Genomic DNA, 8,880 nt, shown 5'->3' on the forward strand with positions numbered 1-8,880 from the left:
TGGATTCTAGCTATGATTAATATCTTGATCACTTCATTTTTAATTTGGGCCTCTACATTCACTGCAAGCCCCAAACTGTTTCTAAGTCAGCTGGCAAGCATGTCTAGTGATGTGACAATAGAAGTAACTGACTGTCCCCACAAGATCATAAAGTGTTCTTGGTGGCCTAAAAGAACATACTCTGGGACTGCAAGAAAACTTTTTTCTTAATTTGTATTTGTCTGGACCTTCCCAGTATATTGCTAGTGTTACCAAAAAGAAATAATAGCTTCACTTAAGCACACATAATCTCTCCATACTTCCATAGGCCTGAAGATGTATCATGAATTTAACTAATCTGAACTTGAATTTCCTAATTTCCAACTGAATAAAGGAAATGTCCATCCCAATGTTCATTGTCTTTTAAGAAAGAACTACAATTGTTGGCAGATTTTACATTTGCTCCAGTACACAATCAATAATTTAGACATATAATAGCAGACAATATACCTGGAATATAACTGATATTACACTGAGCTCACAAGTGTAATCCCAGCTCTTGGAATGTAGCAGTATTACCCCAAGTATTAGAGCAGCCTAATCTACATAAATGAAGTCCAGGACAGCTACCCAAAAAATAGCTCAAATATATCCATTAATTGGCTAATTTAAAATTTTAAAGCAGGGCAAAAACATTTAAAGAATTGTGACAGAAAGAAATAAACTTCCTTATACACAGTTACTATCCATAAGAAGAGCTTGAGTTTTCAATCACATGAAACAAAACACATATTAAAACTAAGATGTCATTTCACAGGATAATTATCCTTCTTTGAGAAAACCACACATGAAGTAAAATCTAATACAAAATATTTATTAAGTAAAGGTCTTGATCTGTTTACTTAAGTCGTACCAAAAACAAATGTTGCCACATATCAAACAAGCATTTCTAAGTAAAGGAATCGCTCAGTGGTAGAACAACTGCCTGTCATCAGACTAGCATTGATTTTGCTCTGAGAAGAAATTGTCTAGAATAATGGGGGATCAAATATATGCAAAATATCATAATTTTAAAACTAAGTAAGCTTTTTGAAAGTAAAGATGAGTAATAATGATGATTTAAATTAATTTGTTAGATAGGGGACAAAAGGACAAAAACCAAACATAATTCACACAAGTCTGAATGAAAAACAAGAGTATTCTTCAACTATGAATCTAAACCTATGCAGTATGAAAAAATGAACAATATTCACAGATTTTACATAGATAAGCCATAAGCTGGACTGAAGCTTGTTTGGGGGTAATAGTATCAAGCCACTTTGGCCTTCTAAAGACCAAGTCACAAAATAAGGACGCCTGACCCAAAATGTTTAGCCAACATGTGTTATTATCAACTTTTAAAACACAACCAACATTAACATTAAGTGGGCATATAAAAAAAGATCTCAGCTAGGTGAGTTAGAATATAATTTAACCCCAGGAATCTGGAGTCAGAGGGAAAGAGACCTCTGAGCTTACAGCCAGCCTGCTCTACTCATCAGTGCCACACCCACCAAGGATACTTTTTGAGACTCATTCAAGGAACCTCAAGAAAGGACAAGAATTCTGAATTAAGCCTTCATTCTCATCACTTAGGAGTCAGAGGCAGGAGGTTCTGTCAGTTCAGGGTCAGGGCATGAGGGTTATATAAAGAGAAATTGACCAAAAAAATCAAAACAAGGTCAATTTTCATTTCATCAAAATATTAAAGTCTTTTATTACTTATAACTAAGGTGTCTGTGTCCCCAACCGTTGCATCTTAATAGGGTGCTGCTAGAGACTCAAAACTATTCTTCTATGACACTGATATTAAATGGAAAAACATTTTATTCATCTCCTCCGAAACCAACGTATTCCAAGTTTATACTTAGAAAATGTGTATTTTATGCTAACAGAAAATATAGAGGTCTATGAGTTCAGAACATGCTGTTATATCACACAAAAGAATAAGTACAAATTGAAAAAATCAGTCCTGTGTAAATTTATTGAACACATATATCCTGAGTGTTCTTTAGGATTTTGAAAGTGTGTTCGTTGGTGTACATGTGTGAATGTCTTTGTGTGTGCACATTTCTATATTTGTATTTGTGTGTGTGGTATTGTGCTTTATATGATGTGTCTATTTTTGTTTGCGTGTCTCTTTGTGTGTATGTATTAATGTTTATGTGTGTTTTGCAAAGTGTGTGTGTATGTGTGAGTGGGATTTATGTTTATGTGTATATTGTGTGTGAATTTGTGTCTGTGTATGACTAAGAGGTGTGTAATTTGTGAGTGTATGTACATAATATACCTCACATGTAGTGGCCAAATGACAACTTTCAGGACTTGATTATCTCTACCATGCAATCTCAGGATCAAGCTTATTGTACTTGTACAGCAACAGTTTTTACCTGGTGAGTCACAAATACATGCAAATAAACTTAATAAAATAATGGCAGGCACCTAAAGTCAATGAAAACATACTGTGCTGTGTGGTTTCTTTTCAAACATACAAGAAGTAAATCAGGTTTACTATTGAACCTGCTTAGGTCAACTTCATGGTTGAGAAGATTATAGTTTTGAAGGTAATTTTATCAAAAGCAACAGTAGCTACAGTTACCAAAACTCACAATTAACACTGCCTTTATTTAATTATCAGTTTGAAACTTCTCTATCGGTAAATATTTCAAAAAAAGCCTTTGCCACAACATGAAGTTTGCAACTTCAGATGCATACAAATTATAAATACAACTCTTTAGCATAGGGAGATGACTGGGAAATCCTTACGCTTTTAAAAAATACATATTGGTGCATGCCTTTAATCCCAGCACTCAGGAGGCAGAGAAAGGCAGATCTCTGTGAATTTGAGGCCAGCCTGGTCTCCAGAGCGAGTGCCAGGATAGGCTCCAAAGCTACACAGAGAAACCCTGTCTCGGAAAACCAAAAAAAATACATTTGCAAATAACCCCTGTATTGTGACACTTCCTTATGATGCCAAGTAGAAAGTTCCTCCTTCTGTGAAACTTCAGAGCTACAAATTACAAATACCATCATTAAACCATTTATTTGAAATTCCATTTTCTAAGATCCATCTACTAACTTCTAGAACACACTTTTCCAAGCCTGCCCCTCAAGGTGCCAAGGGCAGGCCCTCCCCTGGATTCACCTCAGTCCAGACTCCACTCTTAAAATGCCTGTCATTGGAAGATCCAACCCGGTGAGCACTAAAAGCCCCCACCTCAGGATTCACCCCAGCATTTCTGGTTTTCTTTTCCCCACTGGGCCAACAAGGAATGATTTGCTCAGATGCAACATGGATTTATTAATTCCTTGTAATTGAATTACTGCATCAACAAATGTGGGTTTCCAATTTCATTTCCACTCACCAGGATTTTTATGCATAACAGGGAGGCTTTGCTCTTGGAATCACTTGGTTTTCTATAGTCACTTTTGTAACCCATCCCTGATGCTGTGGCATGGTGAGTACAGGAGGGAAGAGTCCAGACAAGGCAGAGATAGTTCCCTTGTGTTTTGATTTCTGATTGATTCTACTGCTTCCCTCAATATTTCCTGCCCTAAAAAGCAAACTGCTTTGTAGGTAGCTCTGTCTCCAAGTCCTTTCCTTCAGTTCTTTCTGGGACACACTCCCAGCCACTGCTCTGAAGCACTTTATCAAAGTCCTCCTTGTGAAGGAAAAAATTAAAGTTAATAAAAGTTTAAAGGTCTGGCGAGTTGGTTCAGAGGTTAAGAGTCCAGGCTGTCCTTCCAGAGGTCCTGAGTTCAATTCCCAGGAACCACACAGTGGTTCACAACCATCTGTAATGGTGCCATCTTCTGGCCTGCAGGCATACATGCAGACACAAAAGTGTACATAATAAATACATAAATCTTTTTTAAAATGTTTAAAAACTTGGGCCTTAAAAAGGGAACTTCTGATAATTCCTCAACTGGAAATGCCATGGCTGGCACCTGATCCTGCTCTCAGAGAAGGAGAGGTGACTGTCTAACAACTATGTCAACATTCCTTGCTCTGCTAATTGCTGATTGTAAATTTTCATTGGCCCAAGGGATAACTCTCAGACCCAGAGGCTCTTTAACCCCAAAATCCCATCCCCTGTATTATCTCACTCAACTGTATCTTCCTTAAAATATATGGTTGTTGCCTTACTCTTTACTTTGTATTACCTTAGGTAACCATGGAGTCTTGTAATTTGTGACTTTCAGCCTTACATTCTTGCCCTATAAAAGCCCTCTCAATTATTGATCAAGGCTTCTACCACTTGCAAGTGCAGAAGTCCAAGCTAGCTTGAATTAAAATAAACCTTTGCATTTGCATCGTATCTGTCAGGTCCTTCAGGTAGTCTGTCTGGGTTTGGTGACCCTGGCACCACACTTGGAGTAAGCTGCTAAAAAATGATGTTTTTTTTAGCTCTCATCTGTCTCACTGTTAGCAATAGGAGACCCATCTGACTGCCTATCGAGTGATAGTGTAGGTACCCTCCAAAGAGGCTGCTGCTGTCAGATTGGGAATAAAGTTCATACCTATTTTGCAGACACTTTGGTGCTTGACTTGGGGTCATTTGCACCTCAGAATGAGCAATCACTAGGGTTACTTTTTCTGGATGCAATATCTTATCAGCCTTTAATTAAACAAGTAGACATCACTGGTTTTAAGCATTGGAAGCTAAGCTATAAAGTGCATCTATGAAGTGTGGGGCTGCAGGAGGTGATAGCAGAGCAGACTGAGGTTAAATTCCTGAGAGCGGGTGTGTTGACTATAGAAAGGCTAGTTAAAGGAGATAAAGATAAGTCAGAAACACAGAACAAAATCAGGAGTGAAGATTCAGTTAATACTGAACACCATAAGTTTATTTCTCAACACTCTCATATACCTTAACCTAAAGGTGAACGTGTATACAGAGCAAACAAGACTTTTCTTCCTCAATTCTCCAAGAATTCAGCAACCACACCTTAGATTCAAGTTTTCATTATCTGGCCTTGAGGGTCAGGAGTAAACACACCTGAGACCAGGTCTGTTGTTATTTACAATTAGACAGCTGAGTCCAAGATCCAACTTCCTACTGTAGCCACACCTTTTACCTTTAGGTCTTATGACCTCCTCAGGACAGTTTTGAACTCTACCCTCCAGCTAAGATGGGGTGCAGGGCATCAAAAATGCAAAATGATTCTCTCATTTATCTGTCTTTTTCAAAAGTCAATTGTGGGTAAAGGAAGGAAGTGAGTTTTCAACACTTTGCCTGACTGACATCCTACCTGCTTATCTGAGTGTTTGTGATGATGATATCATGCCTGGTCTGCAACTTCTGTGTGTAAGGCAGCCTACATTACTGTCTCTGCCTCTGGGTTTGCTGATATTGCTGGATTATGGTTACAGATACCAGGTTACCCAATTTTAAAATGAACTTGTAGAGAAAGGATAACACTTCTTAGATACTTGTAATGGTTAGTGATTGATATTTTTCCCAACATTTTAGAGATTTTCCCTCCATATTAGTGTACATGTATCTTACCTCTGGTTTCCTTGCTGTTCAAAGGTGCCCTAGCAACTTCTTTTGTCAGACTAATAATATTCCCAAAATTGAAATATTTTTAAAGTATTTTAGGTTATTGCTTGTTAATCTCTGGTGACTAATTGTGGATATCAAAGATGATCAGGTTTTGATTTGGTCTGTTTTGGTGTGTAGTTTTTGTGTATGTCTGTGGATCATTCCTTTCCTCCATAAGATTTCATGTAGTACACACTCATCTTGAGCTCTCAAGGTAGTACAAGAGGACATTGCTGGCTTGATTATCCTGCCTCTACCTCCTAAGTGCTAGGTGAGAAATTTTGTGCAACTGTGTCTCCCAATTTTTAGCTTTTTTGAGTCTTACTATGTTGCCCAGACTGGATTCAAACTCTGGCTGTCTCCCTACATTAGCCTCCTGAGTCCTGCTGTTACAAGCAGGTCAATCTTGAGGTACAGTGGAGCCCACTGATGGCAAAGTTTTTAAACTAAGTGTTAGAGAGGAAGTGTGGCAGTGACCTCCAGGCTAGTCAAAGGCACTTAATTGTTGCACTATGGAGCTTCACTGCAGTCACTTAATTTCTGGATTTCTTGTTAATCAACAGAAAAGCAAATGCACTTAACAAAAGAATTTAGGTAGCCAGTGGTTGTCCAACCTTTTGTTCTCAGAATTCTGGAGACACAGAAAGGTGGATCTCTGAGTTGGAAGACAGCAAGGGCTACAAAGAGAAACCCTGTCTCACAGTACACACACACACACACACACACACACACACACACACACTTAGGTATTGTTAATTATGTGTATTTATGTACAAGCATATGCAAGTATCCATAGAGATAAGGAGACATTGTCACCTTTAGGAGCTGTAGTTACAGGTGGATGAGAGCCACAAGGGTTTGTGGCTAGAAACAGAACTCCAGTCCTCTGGAAGGACAAGTGCTCTTCAGTGAGCTATCTTGCTACTCCAACAGATGTACTATTAATAGCTATCCTTCAGTTTATTATTATTATTATTGTTGTTGTTGTTGTTGTCATTGCTGTTCTTTACTGCATTTTGGGCATTGAAACAGGATCCAACAAACTCAACAAACCCACATGGAGTTTATTGGGAAAGGGAACAAAGTGTTGGGTATGTGTTAACCAGTGGGGAACAGACATGGCGACAGACACAGAGCTGGGGGAAGGTGCTTGATTATGAAGGGAAAGTTTGTGGTTTGTTTGTGGTTTAGAACAAGGCTCAGCAGTTGGGGCCCTTCAAACTGGATTCACAGAGAGGCCATTGGTGCTGCTCCAGGTGGAGTCTGCATGCAGATTCCTTATGCAGTCACTTAATGCATGCACAATGTAGCCATGCAACCACTGACAGCCTTTGAGTTGTCAGCAAGGATCGCTCACCTGTCAAAGATAAATCGTGGGCCAAGGGAAGATCACCTGGAAAAGAGCAGAGAAGGTGGATGCCAGGGCAGGGAGGGAGGGAACCTGAGGATTAGAGAGGACCCTAGACCATGAAAGGTTTCCTAACAAGAAGGAACAGGCCCTGTAGAGGGCTTGCTGTGGAGTGACAGGCAGGTGCTTAGGAGAAACCAATGGGGAGGGAGAATTAGAGGAGTCAGGAGAAGGAACAAGGCCAGGTTGCCCAGGACCTGAGGAGAGAGAGAATCCAGGATTTGAACATTTATTATTAGGCAGTAATACCTTTTCTGTGTGCTATTATTTCCTTTGTTACTTACCAAATATTTGAGTCATAAAGGACAATGTCTGTGACTGTTGTGCGACAGGCCTTTAGTCCCAGCACTCGCGATGCAGGGGCATTTCTCTATGATTTAGGCCAGCCTGGTCTACAAAATAATCTCCAGGACATCTTGGGATTCACAGAGAAACATTGTCTTGAAAAGCAAAATAAAAAATAAAAAAGACCACTGTAACAAACACGATTTTATTTATCTCTCAACATTGTAAATTAAACATCTAGTGTGACCTTGCTTTTCTCCTATGCTCCCTTGGTTTTCTACAGCAATTTTCAGAACCTGCTCATCATCCCTGTGACTGTGGCAGGAGCAGGACACAAGGGCAGGGGGAACCAGGCAGAGCAAGCAGATCATGAACATGGAGCTGAGCAGGCTGGGGTGGCAACTGGGTCCTTGGCACCTCACAGCTTGGAGGACAGAGGACCACTGAAAGTGCTTCGTGACACAACCAATCTGTGGCCAGAGCCATATTTGCCAATCCCAAGATGGACACCCAGAGAGGCAAGCTCTGAACTACAGGTCCCAGCATCCATCCTGGCAGAGCCAAGGTGGTGCTGCTATATGATGGCACCTGGAGCACATACCCAGGAGGGGTAAAGCTGTCAGCACGACCCATGATCATGAAAACATCCAAAGAGCTGAGAATTGACCCCATGTCAAGAACTAAGCTGAGAATATGTGAGCCCACGTAAAGCCCCATGAACAGCAAAAGAACGTCAGACATAGGCAGTAGATCCCAATCTCCCCTAGGTGCAGCCGCCCCCAACCTAGTTTTTATTTCTCCTCACACCACACAGAGCCACCTACTCTGGTGCATTGGAATGAGATGAGGAAATGAGGGGGGCATCCCCGGACCCAGCACAGAATTCCGGTTCCTCCCTGGATTCCTGGACCTCTCTATTGAGTTCAATTCAAAGGAGTCCAGCCCTCAAGCTCCAGAAGAGGTGTTTCCCTTTTGTTGTTGTTTCTGATTGATTTTCTGACTTCCTTGTACCAGCCACCCAATCTCTCCTGCCCTAACAGGCAAACCGCTCTTGAGGCACCTCCCATCTCCAATTTCTTTCTACCAGTTCTTTCTGGAACACACTCCCAGCCACTGCTCTGAGGCACTTTATCAAAGTCCTCTTTGTGAAGGACAAAAAAATAAAATTAATAACATTTTAAAAACTTGGGCCCGAAGGAGGGAAATTCTAATGTCTACTCAGTTAGGAATGCCTTGGCTGTCACCTAAGCCCAGCTCTCAGAGAAAGGAAAGTGACTGCCACCTCCTATGTCAACATTTCTTTGTCTGCTAATTGCTGGTTTTAAAGGTCCCTCAGTCCATGAGATAACTGACAGACCCTGTGACTCTGTAAACCTGCAAAACCTTCCCATATCTTATCTTACTCAAATGTATATTTCTTGAAATAGATGGCCGTTGCCTTACTCTGGAATTTGTATGACCTTAGGAAACCATGGAAACATTGTAATTTGTGTCTTTCAGCTTTAGTGTCTTTCCCTATAAAAACCCTTCTCAGTCATTGTTCAAGGCTTCTACTTCTTACAAGTGTAGAATTCCAAGGTATCTTCAATTAAAAGAAATATTTGTGATTGCATCAGAGATGGC

The 8,880-nt window shown here is 40.3% G+C and overlaps 1 pseudogene; it reads right to left on the reverse strand.

The window, feature by feature from the left end:
* The window catches only part of LOC113837895, a 37,433-nt pseudogene extending 29,543 nt beyond the window's left edge, over window positions 1-7,890 (reverse strand).
* Between the last annotated feature and the right edge of the window lie 990 nt (window positions 7,891-8,880).

This window comes from Cricetulus griseus, unplaced genomic scaffold (genome assembly GCF_003668045.3).
Source record: "Cricetulus griseus strain 17A/GY unplaced genomic scaffold, alternate assembly CriGri-PICRH-1.0 unplaced_scaffold_9, whole genome shotgun sequence".
Classification (NCBI taxonomy): Eukaryota; Metazoa; Chordata; class Mammalia; order Rodentia; family Cricetidae; genus Cricetulus; species Cricetulus griseus.